Raw genomic sequence first — 23,839 nt, forward strand, 5'->3', positions numbered from 1 at the left:
TCTAATTGCAGGGCATAATGATGGTAGCAGGAACAGAGTTATTACATGAATAAATGGAAACTGTTTACCCATTCATGGCCAGCGTCACATTTTTTGGGACATCATGATTTTCACGCATTATATCCTTCAGTTTATCAAAATATTTAAGTGGGTTGATTCTTTCCCATTATGTTAAATTGCATGGAACAAGGATATGGTGGAGCTGTACACTGTAACTTCTCCCTGTATTTAACTTAAGATGGATGGCCATTTATGAGACTCACTTGAGTAAATGGAAAACCTTTTTTGCTTTGGCATGTTTAGTACCCCTGCCCCCCCAAAAAAGCACTTCCTAAATGCTACCTCAGTTGTGTATTGTTAGCGCAGTGCTCCATATTATTCCCATTCATCGCCTCAAAAGATCATGTTTGTGCTTGCATTTCTAGGCCACAGTGCAAAACAAGAATATAAATCTGTGGTAGCCATCAAAAATAAACAGGACTGTGGTATACATCATAAAATTTGACATTCATATTTGATATGAAAAGTTCCCAACAATGGGTAGCTGGGTTACATCTACCTCTACTGCATTGTAATCTAGTTCAGCTAGATTTTCCACTTTGATGAAGCAATACAGAACATGAGTCTGGCTGAACTGGGGAAGGTGTGGAGGTCATGTGTTTTTTTCCCCACTGCCATACAGTAAATTACATTTGTTTTATTTACATTTTCATCCTTGTAGTTTGAAACAACTGCATTTTTGTTCAAATTTAAAGCTGCATGTAAGTAATAGGCACTGGCTATGCGACTGGTGAAAGAAACAGAGCAAGTAGAATGAAAGGACTGGTCAAGTGGTGCCACTCAAAAGAAATTAGTTACTTTATTATCAAGTGAGAGTGAAAAGTAAAAGAGATATAAGTTTCCTGAAATTGGAGCATTTGTAAAGAATTAAATATTTCCCCAACCAATGTTTTATACCACAGCAAAAGGCCAACAGTAGTGTCTCAAACAAGCAACTATTCTATACTATATATTTGTATTAAGGCTCTAGTGTTGTCACAATGCCAAAATTCTGTCACTGATTCTATAGCTGCATAAAGTACCGGTACCTCAAGTTCTTCATATTTTTAATTGAAAATAATCTTGGGTAGTGGATGAGTGTAATTGGCGTACCAGGATTTTTTGTTTGTTTTGTTTGTGTTTTGGACCACAAATTATGACTGATAATTTTCACAAGTTACAATAGAAATCACAGAATAGATCTGCAAATAAAAATGTATTCTAAACATTTGACTCACTAAACATCATGGGCAGATATAACATCTGAAAACAATTGTGATATCTCTAAAATGGAAGACAAATATTCATATGAAGGCTCTTCCCAAAATTAATTGTGAAAGTTCCCAAAACTGTATGGGACTTGGAGGTTGTGTTGCTTTCACCCTTTTGTCTCGTTTAAAGTTCAAGTCAAACCAAAGAACCAAACCGGACAATGAAATAATTATTAAAAAATAGAATATGTGAGTTCTCATGTATAATACGCATTGTAGTATATATAATACGCACCCCCATAATTGAATTGAAAAAATAAACAACAAAGGCTTTATACCCATTTAGAATCCGGAACTTCGATTTGCTGCTTATCCGTATGCTAAAAAAAAAATTCTGTATTAGGTTTTTTCAACAATTGCTCTGCTCTGTGTAGATGCATTAAACACAGTCATTACATTTTTTCTTCATCATTGTCAAAGCATAGAGACAAACACCTACAATGCTGATAACTAGGCCATTGGTCTTTCCTTCAATCCTACAATCTGCAGCAGTTCATCCATTTCTGGAAACTGTGCCACTTTCCCCACATACTGACATTTCTGCATTTTGTCGAATGATTTTCTCCTTTGAGTTTATCAACAATATCACAATTGATTCATTCACACTCAATTGGCATGCTGCTTGAGACTTGTGGATATAGCCTTTAGTATAACAAACTCATGGGTGATCATTTATGTATGCAGTCTAGTGCAGTCATAACAGATCATAGCAATATAGGGCTGACACCAGAAAATCAGGATGCTCTGCTGAGGAGCACATTCACCGTAATACATATAGATGTGTAAAGCTCAATGAAAGTGTACACAGTTTTCCACAACTCCTCCGTGGAAGTATACATCAATACAATGTGAAAAACTTGTTTTCTTTATACCCATGTATAATGTGTAATATAGACTTTGGATTATTTTTTCGAGTGGTGTGGTGGGGCTGGGGGAACATGCATATTTTACACAAGAAATAACATTAATTGCAAAGTATGTGAAATCAGGAATCAAGAATTGAGACATTCTTTCAAATTGCAGATGCTCTAAGCGTGTCACAGAGAACTCTTAAAATTCTGCCTCCCTGGAATTTCCAGCTACAGAGATTGCACACACAGCTCATGAGCTACAGAGAAGCAGACTCTTAGCACACCATAAACTGCACGGCCAGGACAATTTTCCAGCCATTAAAATTGAGCAGGAGATATTTTATAGATATATATATATATATATATAATATATATATATATATATATATATATATTTTTTTTTTTATATATATATATTTTTTTTTTTTTTTTTTAAACACACACACAATTTTGGCGTGAAATAAAAATTCTCAACGAAATAAGAAAAATTGAAAGTGAGGAACCCAATGCCGACAACCGAAAGCAAAAAAAAAAGAGAAACTCACAAAATCATTCCAACTTTGTCCGCAATTTTCATACAAAAAAAATGCAACACAAACTTGTGAATGTTTATAAAACTTTGCCAATTCTGAGTAAAATTGCATTTATTATTGGTTCATGACTTCCAGAGGAATGTCTGGATTTCCATATTTGTTAAATGTCAACAACATACATTGGTTCTTGACTGACGAGTTGGCAGACCAGTAGGGGGCTGGACTAATGTTAATGTCATGCAAATTAGGATCTGGCTCCACTGGTTTGTGAAAAACTTTGAGGCGGGATTTCACAGCAAATTTGGAGCAATGCTCTCATTGAATCTGCCATATCTTCTTCAGATATGTTCAGATTGTCATGTGTTAGACATCAGACAACAGATCCACTTGGGGGTGAGGAGGGAAAGGCACATAATTAAAAACAGGGACAAACAGATGTACAAAATGTTTTTGTTTTAACTTAAAGTGCCACTGACAACAAAAACAAGAAATTTAGCATGTTGTCAAAAAAAAAAAAAAAAAAAACCCACACACAGCCGGAATGTAATCTTCCGTTTGTTCACTGCACGTCAGAATGTTGCCGTAGATTGATTTTTTTTACTCTCGCACCATGAAAAGTCTGTGCGAGGTTGAAGAATCCGGAAGTGGCATATGTATGAAGCTGTTTTCTTCTGTGTCTTTGCCAAAATGCCGGCTCGTTGTGTTGCTGGATTTTGGTCGAATACTCAAGAGGATGGGTTCACTTTTCACATGTTTCCAAAAGACCCGATTCATTGTGAAAAATTGATTGCACAGGTACAAAGGACAAGAGCTTTGTGGGTTCTAAATGACAGGTAGGCATGTATAGAGCTAGGAAAACAAAATAATAGGTTGGGGGAACTAATTTGTCTCACAGTTAATAGCCTATGCTATGTGTGAATTTAGAATAAATCCCCTTGGTCAAACCAGCAAAATATAACAAAGCACTTGTATTGCGTTTAGGACAATTTAATCACACACAATACAATACAATACAATACAACAAAAAAACAATGACAAAATTGAAGTACAAAGACAGTTTAGGTGCATCTAACACGAGATCACTAGCCAAATGACGTATAGTCACCATAGTCGAACAAATATTTTAAATAGGTGAATGTTATTTCCAGCAAATGTTCCACAAATGTGACGGAAGACGGAAGGCAGCGTGGCATCCGTGTACTTGTGTACTTGTCCGAAAGAGGCAGTATTAAGAAAAAGCTCCGTCGACAGCCATCCTCGTCCTTATACAAGCAGTCTAGAAATCTGCGTCAGACGACGTAATAGACAAAAGAGCTGCACCATAATAACTTAACTACGTAAGTAATAAAGGACGTAAGAAAATAAAATAAAAAGTACTCAAGAATGAATACCTAAAGGAACAATAAAAAAAAAAAGTTAAGACATAACTCTAGATTATTTTCCATAACATCCATGATATTTACTTCACCCGGCAAGGGTCCTCCTGAGTACATTACATAAACAAGACTTGTAAAAGGGTTAGGAAATCATAAAATTATGGGTCAGTCATTTTGAATATTTCATTGGGTCCCTCGTTCTCCTCGTCTGTGTTTGTCTAGGAGTCTGTTGTTAGTGGTGAAGTGATCCGCAGATTGTCTAAATATGGCTCGAAACGACATGATAAAATGGACCCGGTCGCTTCACTCGCTTCTGAGATGTTTTCTTCCTCAAAAAGAGCTTCAGTCTCAGAAGGGGCATCATAAAAATACGAAAATCGTAGTCGTTCATCAGCCATTGCATTCGGCACAGGGTGTTTTCAATGCCAGGGATCCAGTGTGATGCCTCCACATGACGTCACAGACAAATCTGGCTGCCAATGGGATGCCCATTGTGTCGAGTCAGACTTACACAGCTTTGGAATTTTACAAAATATCATCAAACTGACTAATGTTATTTGTGTGTGTTTCTTTCGGCTTGTCCCTTTCGGGATCGCCACAGCGTGTCATCGCAGATGAACGCACATATGTTTGGCACAATTTTTACGCCGGATGCCCTTCCTGACGCAACCCTTCTCAGGGAGTGGAGGCCCCAGTGGGATATGAACCCACAACCCCTGGTTTTCCAAACCAGAGCTCTAACCACTGAGCTACGGGGGACTAATATTATTTGTAGTTTTGATAATAATACCTATTTTAAAATGTGATTTTTGTGTCAGTGGCACTTTAAAGCACTCAATTAATGCTTAAAACAGTGTAAAAGAGTGAATCCCCTTCTCAAACAGTCACTTGATCGTGGTAGAGGGGTTTGTGCGTCCCGATGATCCTAGGAGCTAAGTTGTCTGGGGCTTCATGCCCCTGGTAGGGTCAACCACGGCAAAAAGGTCCTAGGTGAGGCACCAGACAAAGTATCACTCCAAAACCCCTATGACGAGCACAAAAAATTGATCTTGGTTTCCCTTGCCCGTACGCGGGTCACCGGGGCCCCGTTCTGGAGCCAGGCGTGGAGGTGGGGCTCGAAGGCGAGCGCCTGGTGGCCAGGCCTGCACCCATGTGAGCTGGGCAGTGGCCATCTGGCGATCTGATCCCCGGCTACCGAAACTAGCTCCAGGGACATGGAATATCACCTCTTTGGCAGGGAAGGAGACAGAGTTGGTGCGTGAAGTTGAGAGGTTCCAACTAGATATAGTCGGACTCGCCTCCACGCACTGTGTGGGCTCTGGCACCATTCCTCTTGAGAGGGCTTAGAATCTGTTCCACTCTGGAGTTGCCCACGCTGAGAGACGCAGAGCAGGTGTGGGTATATTTATTGACCCGCGGCTCAGGGCCTGTATGTTGGGGTTTACCCCATTGGATGAGAGTGTAGCCTCCCTCTGCCTTCAGGTAGGGGGACAGGTCCAGACTGTTGTTTGTGCTTATGCACCAAACGGCAGTTCGGAGTAACCACCCTTTTTGGAGTCTTTAGAGGGAGGTGCTGGAAAGCACCCCTTCTGAGGACTCCTTCATTCTGCTGAGGGACTTCAATGCCCACGTGGGCAATGACAGTGAGAGCTGGAAGGGCTTGATTGGGAAGAACGCCCCCCCTGATCAGAACCAGAGTGGTGTTCTGTTACTGGACTTCTGTGCTCATCACGGATTGTCCATAACGATCACCGTGTTCACGCATAAGTGTGTCCACATGTCCATCTGGCACCAGGACACCCTAGGTCACAGTTCAATGATCAACTTTGTGGCCGTGTCATCAGACTTGCAACTGCATGTCTTGGAGACTTGAGCGAAGAGAGGGGCGAAGCTGCCAACTGATCACCACCCGTTGGCGAGTTGGCTCCGATGGTTGGGGAAGATGCAGTCAGATGTGGCAGGCCCAAACGTATTGTGAGGGTCTGCTGGGAATGGCTGGCAGATTCCCCTGTCAGTAGGATTTTCAACTCCCACCTCTGAAAGAACTTTGCTCACATCCCAGAGAAGGCACCCGAAAGTGAGTACGAGTGGACAATGTTCAGAGCCTCCATTACTGAGGTGGTCAACTGGAGATGTGGGCATAAGGTGGTCTGCGCCTGTCGTGGCCACAAACAGTGAGGGATTCTGTCAAGCTGAAGAAAGAGTAATAAAAGGGCATTTTTGGCCTGTGTGACTCCCGAGGCAGTCGATGGATACTGCCTGGCCAAGCGGAACGCTCACTGAGGCAAAAACCCGGGCATGAGATGAGTTTGGTGTGGCCATGGAGAACGACTTCAAGACATCTTAGAGGAAATTCTGGTCCACAGTCTTAGGAGGGAGAAGCAGTGCACTGTGTATAGTGGGGATGGGGTACTGCTGACCTCAACTTGAGATATTGTGAGTTGGTGGGGAGAATACATTGAAGACCTCCTCAATACCACAGACATGCCTTCCCATTAGGAAGCTGAGTCTGGGTGCTCTGAGGCGGGCTCTTCTATATATGGAGTTGATGTCACAGAGGTGGTTAAAAAGCTCCTTGGTGGCAGGGACCGAGGGGTGGCTGAGATCCGCCCGGACTTCCTAAAGGCTCTGGATGTTGTGGGGCTGTCCTGGTTGACACGCCTCTGCAACATTGTGTGGACATCGGGGACAGTGCCTGGATTGGCAGACTGGGGTGGTGGTTCCCCTTTTTAAGAAGGATGACCAGAGGGTGTGTTCCAACTATAGGGGGATCACACTCCTGAGCTTTCCTGGTAAGGTCTACTCAGGGGTACTGGAGAGGAGGGTCTGTTGCTAAGTCGAATACCAGATTCAGGAGGAGGAATGTGGTTTTTGTCCTGGCCATGGAACAGTGTACCAGCTCCACGCCCTCGGCACGATCCTCGAGGATGCAAAGGAGTTCGCCCAACCAGTCTACGTGGGTTTTGTGGACTTGGAGAAGGCATTCCACCGTGTGCCTCGGGGAGTCCTGTGGGGGGTTCTTCGGGAGTATGAGGTACCAAACCCCCTGATACGAGCTGTTCGGTCCCTGTACAACCGCTGTCAGAGTTTGGTCCGCATTGCTGGCAATAAGTCAGACTCGTTTCCGGTGAGAGTTGGACTCCGCCAAGGCTGCCCTTTGTCACCGATTTTGTTCATAACTTTTATGGACAGAATCTTTTGGCGCAGCCAAGGTGTAGAGCGTGTCGGGTTTGGTGGCCTCAGGATCGCATCCCTGTTCTTTGCTGGAGCGGTTTACAGCAGAGTGTGAAGCGGTTGGGATGAAAATCAGCACATCCAAATCTGAGACCATCGTCCTCAGTCGGAAAAGGGTGGTGTGCCCTCTCCGGGTCGGGGATGAGATCCTGCCCCAAGTGAAGGAGTTCAAGTATCTTGGAGTCTTGCTCATGAGTGTGGGAAGAATGGGGCGGCAGATCGACAGACTGATTGGTGCAGCGTCTGCAGTGATGCGGACTTTGTATCGGTCCATTGTGGTAAAGAGGGAGCTAAGTCGAAAGGCGAAGCTCTCATTTACCAATCGATCTACGTTCCTACCCTCACCTAGAGGCACGAGCTGTGGGTCATGACCGAAAGAACAAGATCCCTGATACAAGCCATAATGGGTTTCCTCCACATGGTGTCTGGGCTCTCCCTTAGAGTTAGGGTGAAAAGCTCGGTCATCCAGGAGGGGCTCAGTGTCGAGCCGCTGCTCCGCCGCATTGAGAGGAGCCAGATGAGGTGGCTCAGATGTCTCCCTGGTGTAGTGTTCCGGGCATATCCCACTGGAAAAAGACCCCGGGGACGGCCCGGGACACGCTCGAGAGACTATGTCTCTCGGCTGGCTTGGGAACACCTCAGGATACCTCAGAAAGAGCTGGAAGAAGTGGCTTAGGGAAGGGAAGTTTGGGAATCCCTGCTGAAGCTACTTCCCCAGCGATCCGACCCAGAAAAGCGGTAGAAAATGGATGGATGGATGGATGGAAAACAGTGATTAAAAAACTGAATAGTGTTAGGAATGTGCTAATGACACTACAGTGCAACGCGGCATGAAAAAAGGGACTAACTTGTCTTGGTGGACTACTCAATGCTGCAGCACATTTAAATACATGTAGACTTGTACAAATTGCTCCGAATACCATGGTGCTTGACTGAGTACATAATTTCTAGAGGGGAAAAAAGAGAAGGTATGGAAATCACATTACGTACATGATATCTTGCATTTTTTTTTAACATGGCAATGTACAGTACACTGCAGGGTTAAAGGAATCGCAACGTTTGTTTTTCCACCAGCGTGCAACCCTACCTCACTACCTTGCAAACTGGGAGCCCAAAAGTGTCTGTTAACAGAAAACCAATGCACCTGAGGACCACACTAGCAAGATCACTCTTCATACTAACAGTAAAATATTTAGCAGATATAACTCAAGTCAATAAGACAAAAGTAAAAGAAGAAATTATCAAGTTAAGGAATGCCAATCAGACAACACATTTAGGCCACTGCTACCAATGGAAACATAGTATAGGGACCTGTTTGATTTGCCATCCATCCATCGATTTTCTGAACTGCTTATCTCACTCGGGTCGCAAGCGTGCTGGCACATATCAGCTGAGTTTGGGCTGGCTACACCTTGGATTTACCACCAGCCAATCACAGAACATGTTGTATAATAATTGCCTTCATATTTACTGTATGTATTCATTTATTTAATCGATTATTTTCTTGATTGAAATGTTTTAGAAGATATTTAAGTGTTAGTTTAACCTAATTTCTCCGGGAAACTGTTAAAGATGCCTTCAACTCTCGGAATCTAGGAGTAATGGATGAACGAACAGATGGACGGACTGACACACTTTATTAAACCTGTTGGGGAAATTCAAGCATCTCACAGCCGATGGACCAAAATATATATAGACCTACACGGAAATACATCAACATTGATACACCGTGCAGACAGGCAGCAAATAATGAACCCCGATTCCAAATTTTGAAATTGATTGATTTAGAAATGGGCTTAATTGCGGCATTAGAGTCTAAGGCACTTACAGTTTCTGTGGTTTACCGAATATATTTCTTGCGAGAATTTAGTCCACCTAGGCACTGTAATTCATTAATTTCCTTTACTGCTTATCCTCACTAGGGGCACGGGTGTGGTGGAGTCTATGCCAGCTATGTTTGGGTGGGGACACCCTGAACTGGTCACCAGCCTATCGCAGGGGAAATATAAACAACCATTCACACTCACATTAACATCTACGGTCAATCTAAAGTCTTCAATCAACCTACCACGCATGTTTTTGGGAATGTGGAAGGAAACCAGAGTACCCAGAGAAAACCCACTCAGGCACATGGAGAACATACAAACCCGACACAGGCGGGAGCGAGATTTGAGCCCTGGTCCTCACAACTGTAAAGCAAACTTGATAACCAAATGCTGTAGAAAAGTTGAAAACACCATTTCTTTTTTTACAAGCGTTTTTTTTTTTTTTTTTACTTTTTAGCCCCAATTTTTACATTAATTGATTGAATTGATTGAAAGTCCAAATAGAGATCTACTTGTGCTCCTTTGGTTATAGTGATATCAAAAATATGAGGAAAAAAAATGCTGAATGCTCCAGGAGTGTGTCAATGTGTGACAATACAAGACAGGTCATCTGGCGCTTATTGAATATCAATCAAAAGTCAAAATTGTATGATAACAGTAGTGAATTAAATACTGCTTTCTTATAGTGTCAGGTATGCTCATTCCTCCTTAACTAAATACAATTTTAATAAACTGATACTGTCTCTGGAGTTGCAACTTGTTACCAATCCTGTTTGGAGGATGCAAGAATTGTAACAGAAAAACAAAGCAAGACACATCCCAAATCCAAGGTCTATAGAGAAGCTTTTAATATACAGCTGACTTAAGGGAATCTAATAAAAGGCAAGGCAGCAGCAATGAGAGTTATTTCTCAGAAACAATCAAATTCATAAACACCCTGCTGTAGTTACAGAAGTTCTTCTAGTGGGAAAATCGATAATGTGTGCAATTAAGATCCCAAGCATGCCACTGAAAACTTCTTTGGAAAGAGCACTAAACAACTGTAAACTGCACCCCTCTTTGTTTTAATCATAGAAACTTCCACTTCCTGTATCCACTCCCTGGAAAATGACGGAAACGCAGGGTGAGGTAGGACATAGAGCTAAGCGGGCTTGAACATAACAATACATATTTACCTTATTAGAAAAAAACAACAACTTACTTTTAAGGGGTTAGATAGAGGCAAATTTTAAGCAAACAGGTCTAATTTCCCACTTTATAATCATGTCATCTTTATCAATCATCATGAATACAGAAAAAGAACAAAAATAGAGTAAAAATAATTTCTCACAATGCAATAGACACTGCTGTTTTTTAGCCAATCCCACGTCAAGTTGAATTCCTAATGATAACATTTATGGAAACTGCATATTGGTTAATCTTGTTTGAAAACTATTCTGACTTCTGATATAGCAGCCCAAGAACATGTGGCATCCTCAGCATCCTCTTCACTGTTCTTCCCTCTTCAAAGCTAATATTCTTACTACAGTACTGGAATAAAAGCTGTTTGCTTTGATGAAACTTGAGGCCAACTTGGATAATACAATAAATCCCCGCTGTACGAGGGAGACGGGCGCTGGGCCCAACTGCGAATAGCAAAAATCCATGATTAATTTTTGTTTAATTTATTAATTTCTATCTATTTATTGCATCACAATCAGGCGGCACCACTGATAAGCGCGAGCATCACAGTTCTGAGGTCCGGGGTTCAATCCCGGACCTGCCTTTGTGGAGTATGCATGCTCTCCCCATGCCTGCGTGGGTTTTCTCCAGGGCACTCCGGTTTACTCCCACATCCCAAAATTATGCGACATTGATTGGACACTCTATATTGCCCCTAAGTGTGATTGTTGAGTGCGGCTGTTTGTCTCTATGTGCCCTGCAACCAGTTCAGAGTGTACCCTGCCTCCTACCCATTGACAGCTGGGATAGGCTCCAACACTCCCCACGACCCTTGTGAAGATAAGTGGCTAAGAAAATGGATGGAAGGATGGATGGATGGATGACTATTGTCATGGTGGATGAGTTGCATTTGCATGCTCTGTGCCTTTGTATATAAAGAAATGACCTTCCTCGTGTATGCACCTCAATCTCTTGGGGGCAGTGTGGTGCGATCCATTAACATAGATGCATATTACAGTAAACTTAAAGATTTAAAAAGTAGAAGAAAGTCAAAATAAAATGAAACTTTTTTTAAGAATAGGCAAGAATAGGATGAGTATTATTATAATGTGTTTGAATCAGATCGTGCTTGTTAGTAAATATCTGTTATTTGAAGGTAAATCCCTCCCATGTACTTAATGCCAAATGTTAGCCACCCAGTCAATAGGGTTTTCAATTGAACTGTGATTTCTAAAACAGTGTCCTGTTCCATATTTAAATATTCAGTGTGTGTAATTCTTTTTGTTCTGCCTTTAGTTTTATAAAAGTAAACTGCAACTAGGTTGCCGATAAACATCTTAAAGCACACGTAAGGAAGGCAGAACAACAACATGGGATGCATATAGGGTGAATTTACAATTTGTTTTCTTTGATAGCACTTTAAGGATTGTTAAAAGCCAAAATCGAAATCCATCCATCCATTTTCTGAGCCGCTGATCCTCACAAGGGTTGTGGGAGTGCTGGGGCCCATCCCAGCTCTCATTGGGCAGGAGGCAGGGTACACCCTGAACTGGTTGCCAGCTAATTGTAGGGCACATAAAACACAACCATTCACACTCACAATCACACCTAAAGGCAATTTAGAGTCCCAAATAATGCATATTTTGGAGATGTGGGAGTAACTCGGAGTGCCTGGAGAAAACCCACACAGGCACCGGGGAGAACATGCAAACTCCACATAGGTGGGGCCGGGATTTGAGCTGTGAGGTCCTGAGAACTGTGAGGCAGACACGCTAACCAGTCACGCGACTGTGCCGCCCAAATCGAAGTTGTGAGTACTGTATTTAATGACTTCTTTTGTTGCGTGTAGATCGGGTTCTCACCTGAACAAAGCGGTCAAAGAATATAACTCCAATTCTAAAGTCTTTACATAGGCATCGTGGTCTATGAATCACTAAATGGTCTTGGTCCTGAACACATGAACGAAATGCTTATGGAATACAAACCTAATCGGGGTCTGAGATTGACAGACTCGGGTCCAATAGAGGACCGCAGAGTCTAAACCAAACACGGTGGAGCAGAATTTTGCTCTTATGCTGCACACAAATGGAATAAGTTACCAACAGAAGTGTTGTCAGCCTCAAGTGTGAATGTTTTTAAATCCAAGGCCACTATGGAAGTAGATTAGCGCCACCAGGATTTGAATTTGAAATGTAAAGTTAAATAGGATTTGAATTTGAAATGTAGTGATCACATTTTGAATAGTTGTATTTCAGTGTAACTTTTCAATGTTAACAATCAACCGGCTACAATTCGCTGTCTGAAAATCACCGTCTGTGCCCCCAGGCAGGGTTACTTCACGTCAGAACTGAACAGACAGCCAATCCAGTTACACTTTCTTAGTATGTGACGTCACGTGACTAAGAAAGCGTAGCTGTGATTGGCTGGGTGTTCTGCCTGGTGGCATGGACGCTGAATTTTAGACAGCGAATTGTATCCATCTTAATTTGAGACAGCGAATTGTAGCAACTATTGAAAATGTGATCACTTTACATTTCAAATTCAAATCCTGTTTTCTGTGGCATTTCAAATTCAAAACCTATTTCAGTTTACATTTCAAATTAAAATCTTGGTGGCACTAATCTACTTCCATGGGGTACGACCTCCAGCACATTAACATGAAAATACAAATGACCAGTGCAACAAATACAACATGGGCTGATCAGATGAGTAAAAATCTTGCTTGAATGTAAGCGAATCAAGAGAGGATTACTGCTCCAGAGGTGGGCAGAGTATCCAAATATTGCACTCAAGTAAGAGTACTGTTACTTCACAATAAATGTTAAAAGTAAGAGTAAAAAGCACACAAAATAATTATTCAAGTATATAATCGTAAAATAATCATTTCTGATAGGTAATTAATTAACTATTAATTGTTATTGAACATGTCGACAACACAGCATGAACATCAAAAAATAAATATGAGTGTGAAAATTCTAATGATTCCATGTGTGTTTGTCCGTGCGTGCATGGTAGAAAAAAAAAATAGATGACACTGAAAGATATACATTACTCAGAAAAAAAAAATATTTTTCTCCTATTTTTCACCACTAAATTGCTGCGATCTATTTCAGGAATTAATTAGACAATTGAAAAAGGTCAGGCAGAACAGTGGGTGGGCACATCTGCCCCACATTTCTGAGGACCTGGCTTCAAATCCCAGCCCTCCCTGTGTGGAGTTTACGTGAACTCCCCATGCCTGCATGGGTTTTCTCAGGGCACTCCGCTTTCCTCCCACATCACAGAAACGTGCATGGTAGGACCACTGAAGACTCTAAATTCCCTGTGAGGGTGAATGATTGTTTGTTTCTATGTGCTCTGCAATTGGCTGGTGACCAGTTCAGGGTGAAACCTGCTTCTCACTCAGAATCAGCTGGGATAGGCTTCAGCATGTCTGCAACTCTAGTGAGCGGTACGGAATAGGAAGGAAAGAAAAGGACCAAATTAATCGAGAACAATGACCGCATCAACTCTAACATATTTATTTAATACACAAAGTTTTGTTGTGTTCATGTTATACATTATTCCAAGACATTGACTTTCCAGTTGCAGTAATAAGCATAATCCTCCAAAGATTTTAGTGTTCATTTGTACCATTACAAAATGTTAAAATAAAGTTCTATTCTGTTCTAAGAGATTTCACTGAACCAAAGGAGCTTTTATGTAGTTAACGTACTTTCTTCAGTTTAATGTAACATCGTTTGCTATACTTCTATGGTGGGTGGCTTCAATGTGGTGAAGCTTCTTTATTTAATATAGAATTAGTTGTCCAGTATCTTCAATCACTACGTTTTTAAATAGGTTGCCCATCACTGGAAGTAGCCTTGCAGCTTCAACAAAGTTAAAAATAACGTGGCAAAAATGTTCAATGACCTCCTCACAGAAGTTGTACTTCATAGTATCTCCATGGATTTTTCATTGCTCGTGGGTGCAACATTTTAGGAGCGTTGATGTCATGTCTAAAAACAAGACTTGCTCTTGGGCTAACCTCACATTCATTTTTATTGTTTTGGAGTGTGGTTAATGTTTTCCATTCAAACGCCATTTGAATGCAGCCAATATCAATATGACACTGCAGCAATTGGCCAGTGTAGTTGGAAAAGTACTCCATGCCACAATAAAAAATGAGCTGGCAGATGGAAGTCACTCATCAACAAATGTTTCAGCAATAAAGTGTCAGAAATCCATGTCCACTTTTGAGGTTTTAATTTGTTTAAAAAAAAAAAAAAACAACATGAGGCGCACAAATAAAATACTTGTTTTATTTCAAGTTATATCAATATTAAAATGGAGGTGTGAATTTTAGGCATGGAACAAAATTTGGCAACATAATCAACTCCCATATGTTGCAGTTACAAAAAGAATCAAATCCACGTCAAATAAAGCAAGCGCATCATGACGTGTGTTAAGAGGACAACTGGCATTTGATGACTATGGTACAGACATTCACTGCTATTTTAAAAATGAGAACCACCTTTTGAGTTTAGTTTATAACTCTGACTAGGGCTTAACAAATTGTCATATGAAAATCTAGATATGAACATTCAAGATACAGATACCGCAAAATGAAAGCCCTTTGATTTTATATTACTTTCTATTTGTACACTACTGACGGGCAAGGTTTTGAGGTTACACACTGTGCACAATGAACTTGTTTGCCCAGCAATATAAGAATTTGTCATCATATGGCACAAAAAGGCACTGAGTTACCAGCACACATTCCATTTTTCATTTAAGAAGTCTTTTATCATACAGAGATAGTATTTACTGTAATTGGGATCTTGATGGACCAATAAACTTTGGCACGTTTCAACTTGGATGCAAATTCAGGTTACATCGCCACCACTGCGTAACGCTCCAGAATTTTTTTCAACAATGTTTAAATTGTATGTTGTCAGACTCTTAAAGAAACCTACCACACAAAATGACGCCCCAATATAATATCTAAAACCTGCCCAAAATGTACTGGAATGAAATGTGCGATGTATCATGCATATAAAGTACATTTGGGTCTCCTCAATACCTATATGTGCTCCTGTATTTTTTTTGTTAACATTTGTCCGTGCTATCCAAAGTCATCGGTTATGTGGGAATGATAGGATTCCCTGCAGTGAAACAAGATCATGGGACACTTGAATCCATCACAGACAATTTAGAGCCAACTTGCACCAGTTTTATTGTAATGGCAGGTCATCAATCTTGAACATGGGGTCCGAATGTTCAGCATGATTTGGAGCACATCTGTTTAAAGGATTAGAAAAATAACATGACCTGTAATTACAGGGAAACGATACTGAGGCGCTTACTATTTCTTCTGAGGAAGGGGCCCAAAGGTTGTGTGTCTGCCTGCAGCAGACTGCAGTCTTTTTGAAATCTGAGCTCAATCTTGCAGTCTAAACTATAGCCAACAAAATGCAAGGGCTGGGTTTAATGAGGTAGCAGAGAGGCCTACAGATTTCAAGAACATGGATGTCAAGGAGAGTATTTCAAAGGGATCATGTAATTTTAACATTATGTTGCTTTAATACACAACAAAATCTTGCTCAAAGATTTGTTGGAGTGTTATTAAAGTTAGAAGTTAAATTTTAAATGAATCTCCATGTTTGACAGAGCCTTCCTGGAAAGACAATGGGGTGATTCATGTGTCCACGTAACTCTGACATGCTTCATCTAACGCTTTAGTTTTCCTTACATCCTTCCCTGGGGAGCCACTGACAGAAGCATGCACGGTCTTGTCTAAAGGCAGGTTTCATGTATGTGAGAGCAGTACCACCAGAAATAAAAAAGTAAAACTCTGACCAAACCAATTTTTTTCAAAAATAAATTCTGAGGAACATGCTTTGTCTGTGTAAATGGCAAGACAGTTTTGACATTCCTTTATAATCGGTAGCCAGTCAATCAATTTTATATATTTTGATATTTGAGCAAAACAAATTTCACACAAACGTTGTTTGCTGTAGGGTTCATTCAAATTGTGATGGCTGTCATTCCTTGTAGAAGAAAGTATATGAAACAGCGTATGAATGGACAGGCCAAATTGAAAATGCGTAAATCAACGACATCTGCAATACTTTACCCGGAGAGACACTCTTAAAAGAGTTTTCAAGAATGAAACTACTGTAGTGAATGCAGAACAGGAATCCATTCTCAAACAAGAAAACCAAAATAGTCAAAGCCTCTCTCTACTTCAGAATCCATATTCAGGAAACGTCGTTACTGTACTCAAATGGACATTGAAAGCCCAAGTGTGACAAGTGGGAGAAAACTATTATGTTGTTAATTGGAATACTTGAGGTTGAGTATTGGACTTCCTGGAGGTAATTCAACCTCTGATTGTCATTAGGGTGTCTGTCTACCTTCAATGGTTCAACAAGTCTACTAAGTCACTGGGAGTGAATGGATACTGTTAAAGGCACCAGTGGGTAATTTGGGTGAGCCCAGTTGGTAGCCCCAGTTACAGCAGCAGTGGCAGGACATCATGGCGCACTGGGGGCTTGAATGGACCTCAAGGTGAGATTTGAACTAACAGGATGTTGAATCTATATAATAAACCCAGATTTCAACTAAAGTGTTTTTTGTTTGTTTTTTTTTGCGAAAGCAATAAAAACATTTTAACCTAGTTTTTTTTCGTATTAAAACAATACTGTACAGTATAGCCTGAGAAGGGTTGCGTCAGGAAGGGCATCCGGTGTAAAAATTGTGCCAGACAAATATGTGCGTTCATCTGAGATGACACGCTGTGGCGACCCCGAAAGGGACAAGCCGAAAGAAACTTACTATAGCTCAATATAATTATTCTTGGCATGGATCAACTTCCTACTACACATCAGAGTTTTGAGCCAGGTTTCAAAATAATCTCTGGGAAGTCTATATCATCCAGACATTTATTACACTGATAAAATAGATTAGGCAAGAGAAGCATTCCAGCAACAGGAGCCCAACGCTAGCTGTATTTGAACTCAACCTTATCGCAGTCTGCTTGTTGTCAGCCACAATTATCTCTGCTTTTCCTCCTCGCTTCCCTCCTTCTGATAATACCCAGACTACTGTAAACTGGCAGAATTGCTCGCTCAAATCAGATCTTAAGCAGGGACTAAACCCATACTCTCTTCTGGACAATCTTGCAATGTAAACTCAGTGCAAAACATTGCATACATACCTTGTGAAATCAAGAAAATCAATTTTTTGGCTAAAAGTGATGTAATTTCACAGCTGGGTGCCAGTGCTGCCCCTGTAGGTAGACATTGTGTAGCACTACACAAGAGCACATGCCTGAGGATTAAGCATTGGCCCTGTCCTATCTCTACCGTATGCTGCAGAGGCCACGAGTAATTGTCACTGGTTTCAGAACACCCCACCTCCACCCCGGCCCAAAAATAATAATAATCAACAAATCTACAACTTTCATTTCTAGTGCTCTTAAAGATCTAGAGGCACCTATCTAGTTAACCTATTTGAAGAAATATCATTAATAAAAATTATAAACATTGAAATTAGGTTAGGGTTAGAATGAAACACAGTAATTGAGACGGGTACTTGTTTGCGTGACCCTGGCTATTCCATAGTTGAAACTCGATTACGGAGAGGTACTCAACCAACACAAAAGACCAAACATTTTCTTCTCAAGGACCAGGTTTAATATTGTAAATACATTCAGGCTGAGCTTCCTGCCGTATCGAATTGTTCGTTGTCATCTCTATTTTAAGGATTGATTAGAAAGGACAATTTAAAGTCATTTCACAGACGCAAGATTGCAGAGAACAAAACAAAGTCATTCTTTGCATCTCAATTCAGCTCCTGTTAGCACCAGTGAGTTAATGATGAGAAATGCAAAATGATAGGAAGCTGAGCTGCTGAGGCCAAAGCCTGACTCATATAATGACCCACTGAAGAAAAGGGGGCTTTGTTCAGTGCAACACTAGCAGGTTCCTTTTATAATGACTTCATCTTCATGCCAATATCTTTCTCTAAACAATCCCATAATGTGACCGCTAGTATTCTGCGGACATCTCTCTATGCGTGCTTGCAATGTGTGACCTCAAATACAGGCTGCGATTTATATACATAAAGGGGTTGTTTATAGATCACTACAAAATATGGGCTGGGTGAAAGAAATCGGCTTAAAATAAAATGTAATTTTTTTTTGTAACAAATCCTACTGCCAATTTTTTTTCCCCACCCTTCAATAAAAGACAAATGACAGTCAATACTTGGACAAAGTGACAGTTTAAATACAATCTTAATACATTTCAATAAAACAATAAGTGCTCTAAAATTTAACATCAAATTCACCAAAATATTCTCTTTGGGATGAATATAAAACAAAACAGTCACTGAAGATCCATCCATCAATCTTCTATAGCATTTAGTCATGGGTGATTTAAAGCCTTTCCCAGCTTGGTTTAGGTAAGAGGCTGGGGACACCCTGGACTAGTCGCCAGCCAATCGCAAGGCGCATGTAAACAAACAACCGTTCTCACTCACAACTGAGCACAATTTAGTCTACAATGACTTACATGATGCTCCCACACAAACTTAACCTTTGTTCCTGAATCCTGAATACAGTGTATAGCACTCCAGGTATATGCCAAGTAGGATGCCCAAGTTTTTTTTTTTTTTTTTTAATAATCAGAATCGTTATAATTTGCCAAGTATGTCAAAAACACTCAAGGAATTTTTCTCTGGTAGTTGGATCCATTATTTGATGCACCATATAGGGATTGAGAAAGGTATTTCTCACCTAGATTATATAGCAATTTAGAATTTATTTCAAGCTGCTGTACCGCTGGTGAACTTCGCTTGTATCGTGAAGTCACACCACTGGAAGTAGTTGCGTAAAAAGTGACAGTCGATACACTGATTTTACAGGAATAAAGAAACATGTAGCAAACCGGCCCAGTGAAGTTGATCATTCATTTTGGATACACAGTGTATGTATTATATCACAACACCACAACTCTTAAGTGGTTCAGTACGTGGCAAAATGACTGCTTTTGCAAGATAGAAATGGGAACCATGTCTTTGGCAATTTTGCCAAGATCGGCTCCAATAGTGTCCTTCACTGACCTCCTTTCTTGTCATACGCAAAACAGATGATGTTTCAAAACAGAACCAATGCTCAATGAGTGATCAAACTGTGCGGCACGGTGGTTCAGCTAGTAAAGCGTTGGCCTCACGGTTCTAAGGTCCCGGGTTCAATCCCGGACCCGCCTGTGTGGACTTTGCATGTTTTCCTTGTGCCTGCGTGGGTTTCCTCCGGGCACTCCGGTTTCCTCCCACATTCCAAAAACATGCAACATTGATTGGACACTCTAAAGTGCCCCTGGTGAGTGCGGCTGTTTGTCTCAATGTGCCCTGTAATTGGCTGGCAATCAGTTGAGGGTGTACCCTGCTTCCTGCCCGTTTACAGCGGGGATAGGCTCCAGCACTGCCTGCGACCCTCGTGAGGATAAGCAGCGAAGAAAATGGATGGATGATCAAACTGCGCCTCTTCTGTGACGTAGCACCTCTCACTGTGACTATACTGTCAGTGTAAACAGCACAGCCGTGACGTGATCCTTTTCTTGGAAAAGGATTAAAATACCCACCCCAAAGATATTTGATTTTTTTTTTTTTTAATGGGCCTGACTAAAAAAAAAAAAAAATTAAAATAAAAAAAAAAATTGATATCAACAAACCAGGATTTAAACGATGATTAGACAAGGCTTTTAGAAATTTAAAGACGAAATTGTGGTGCACTTAGTTGCTATAGTGACTGTAAAACATCCCAATAAATTAACTGTGCTTATAGTCAATGTATGTACGTAAAGAAGATGTTGGGTGCAAGCAAGACCTACTGACTTCATAGGCTTCAAATGTGTGGACTAATTCAGTGTAACAAAAATTGAGGCGCAAAAAGCATTTGTTTTACTTAAGTTGGTTTTGTCGTAAGTCTTCAAATAACAGAGTGCCTCCCATTTTGCATTACTGAAAAGACCTGAGACATTGGAGATTATGAAACACTATAATTTAGTCTCCTATATTTCGATTATTCAATCCAAAGTGTCAAAAATAAAACTGAAAAGCTGGGAGAAAAAGCATATTTCTTGTTTTAATTTTATTTGCTTTTGAAGGATTTGGAGGTAAAGGCTTTTTTTTTTTTTTTTTTTTAGAAACATTCTTAAATAATCAGTATAAATGGGCATAATAACCATGTCACAACTATCACCTGACACTTCGTTAAGTACACTTGCACAAACCAATAAAGTAGTTTTATTACCCCTGAGGGAAGTGCGGGGATTGACTGCATTGCTTTTGAATTGTGGTTCACAGAATCATTAAAAATGAAGTAATAATAATAACGACATGGACAAAATTGATGGTATTGACCATTTTATTGTACTGTGGTGGGGAATTACCTCAGGATTACAGTTAGAAAGTTAAGATAATTTGCACAAGAGCATCAATATATTACACAAAAATGGGCTTCCGCCTGCACTTGTCTAGTGTTTCTTCCCACCTTCAAGGAACTCAAAGCACTTTTACATCAACTCCTCATTCACCTGCTGATGACACGCACCAGGAAAAACTTGGGGTTCAGTATCTCGCGCAAGGACACTTAGGTACAGTCACAGGGGCACAGGATTGAACTCGCAAAATGAGAGACTGAAACTGGTGGATGTAAAACAAGTCATAAATGCGTCAGTGTAACATCTTGTCCTGGTATCTTATTCTTTGATTTGTTTTCATTTGAACCCAAAAATTCTTACTCAGCATTTTTTTTTTTTTAAACACTCGTAAGTACATGTAAACTCAAATTAGCACTGATTCGTTCATTGTACTAATCACAAAGGAAAAGGTAGGGTTTTTGAGGCACAGCGAACTGAAGTGGTGCTGCTGATATCACCAATTTACAGACACAAACTGACGTGATAAACTGAGGCCAGTCTTTACAAATAACAGACCAAGATCCTGCAGGGTGTCGGATGTCGACAGGGACCAGTTGCTGGAATCTCTACCAAGGCTGTTTCTCGTACTATAGCAGCTGTGTCTTCTCAGACCTCACATTCCCACAGGACAGGCCCACTTTACTCTCATCACCTGTGCACAGCCCAGGGCAGAACAAGTTCCAAGGGGTAGCACTGCGACTTGGATCAAAGTTATTCTCCTTAAAACCTTACCAAATGACACAAAGGTGGTTATCTATAACAAGACTGCATTTTGAGAGTGTTAACGCAAACTTCAAGCAGAGAAACCCACCATGATGTTAACAGGTTTGACTTTGACATCTATGTTTCATCAGTCCTTGTTATGAGCACCAGCACACTGCCCAGTGGCTGGCACATTTGTATTAAAGTTGGAGGTTGAACTGTTGGCTTGGGCCTTTCTAAGTGGAGGTGGCATGTTCTCTCTCTACTTTTGTGGGTTTTGATCTGGCTTCCCTCCCACGATACAATGTCCATTATTGGTATAATTGGATTTAAGGCAAAGACTGCAGAGCTGCCAACCAACAAAAATTCACTTCCGGAAGAATTTGTCTGAATTTTAATATTAAAATCATTTCAAGAATATTACCATGACATTTACTGCTGTAGGTTGTGTAGGAGAATAAAAATTATGTATACTGTTCAGTTTCACAACATAACCATTACTCGATAATTGTAATCTCTAAAGCAATAATGGCTTCAATATTCGTTATTTTACTGTATCAACCTTGTACTGAAGAACGTATTTGTTCTTCAGTACATAGGAGAGAATGACTTCTCTTGTATGGTCTTTTTTAAATTTATTTATTTCCTCCAGCTGAAATGGTGCAAACTCCCCATTGTCGGACTAATAAAGGTTATCTAATAATCCAAATAGTTGTTGTATTAATTTACTTTTAAATTTATAAGCCCATTTTCTCAAGTGAAGTAGCAGCACTGATATATTAATTCATGTCCAGTTTCTGGTCCCTATGTTCATTTTGCTGCCTAGCCATATTGTATATTTCAGTATTTTCTTCTATACAGTCCAATGAAAAAGTATTGGCCCACGTTCTCAAATTCTTATATTTTTGCATGGTTTCATTACTTAATGTTTAAGATCATCAAGCAAATATAAATGGACAAATATAACGCAAGTGGACTTGAAAATTCTATTTATAAATGGTGCTTTCATTTAGTAACAAAAATATATGAATTCAAAATTCACAAACTTTGAAGTTAATGATTATTTGCTAATTTTTAACTTTAAATATCTTGTCTTTATAGTGAATTGAATTAAAATGAGGTTGAACGTGATTTGAAAATCATTGTATTCTGATTTATTTATCTTTAGCACAACATCCAGAATTCATTGGAATTTGGTTGTTACATTGACTTGACTTTGATTGTTCCATTTTTTCTCATTACTACTCTGAATCCTTCTCCAACCTTTAAGAGGACCAAAGAAAAGAAATATTGAAAAACAGTGCAGAGTGTTTAATATAGAATGGACTACTAAACACTGTTTCACTGAAGTCCGGTCAAAGACTATGTATAATTGGTTTAGAAACCACTGCGGTTTTAGAGGAATACAGTGTAACAACAGATGTCACTTTTCTAGCAGGCATCCTGATGATGCAACAGCCAATCAACACGGACACCGATGGCTATGGCACAGCAGTTGAAAATCAAGCTTGCAGGCTCAGCACAATACTTTCATCTCCTAAACGGCCATCCAAGATTCAGTCACACAAGACCCTTAAACAGCGTCACGGGAACTGCAACTGGAACTGATTGATCTCCAGTTCAATACTGTCTTAATTGAGAAGTTCAACTCTCAAACCGGACGAGTTTTAAGCTTCATTAAGCACAGACAAATTTCCAAAGATCCAGAAGAAGGCACAGAGGATGGTGGTGTTTGGCTCTATATATGCGAGTGAACAGACTTTTAGTGTGATAAACATCAACAAAACATCCTACAGAATCCAGCTGAGTGATGAACACCTCAGATGTGTTCTGAGAATTGCCACAACAGAACTAACACCACACTTTAATGAACTGCCAAAAAAAAAAAAGTTGATCAATAAAAATACAATGTTCCCATGAAATGTAAATCTAAATAACACTACAGCGCCTTTTATGTTTGTTTATTTTTATACGTAAGCATATGTTCCTTGCTTGGCCCGCCTGTCAAATTTTAAGTCAATGTGGCCCCTGCTCTTGCTCATCTACTACCCTAATGAGGTCAAGCGCAATAGAAAATGGATGGCCAGGACAATCACTATTCTTTGCATTAAAAAATAATATTTCAAAAGCTACTTGACGGGGACATTTTCAACCAATCATATTGAGTTTTCCTTGCGGTTTCTTCACTTCAGCACAACTCCAGACAGTTTGCCCTCAGTTTCCTTCCCTGACCTCGACCAAATAATTCGTGGCAAACCACACGGGTCCAAATACCAGATTTAGTACGCTGCTACACACAAAACTCACTTCAATGACCGACAAACGGAGAAAGCAAATGAAGTCAAGTGGACCACCGAGCAGCGCCAAGTCATTTGAACAG

At 40.3% G+C, this 23,839-nt stretch overlaps 1 protein-coding gene and 1 non-coding gene across 11 annotated transcripts in view; both read right to left on the reverse strand.

The window, feature by feature from the left end:
• The window catches only part of myo9aa (myosin IXAa), a 122,976-nt gene that overhangs the window by 98,807 nt on the left and 330 nt on the right, over nt 1-23,839 (reverse strand). The gene's annotated exons all lie outside the window — the stretch shown is intronic.
• trnas-gga (transfer RNA serine (anticodon GGA)) lies at nt 4,757-4,830 on the reverse strand. Its single transcript has one exon. It is a non-coding gene; the product is annotated as a tRNA-Ser (tRNA).

Source organism: Syngnathoides biaculeatus, chromosome 3 (genome assembly GCF_019802595.1).
Source record: "Syngnathoides biaculeatus isolate LvHL_M chromosome 3, ASM1980259v1, whole genome shotgun sequence".
Classification (NCBI taxonomy): domain Eukaryota; kingdom Metazoa; phylum Chordata; class Actinopteri; order Syngnathiformes; family Syngnathidae; genus Syngnathoides; species Syngnathoides biaculeatus.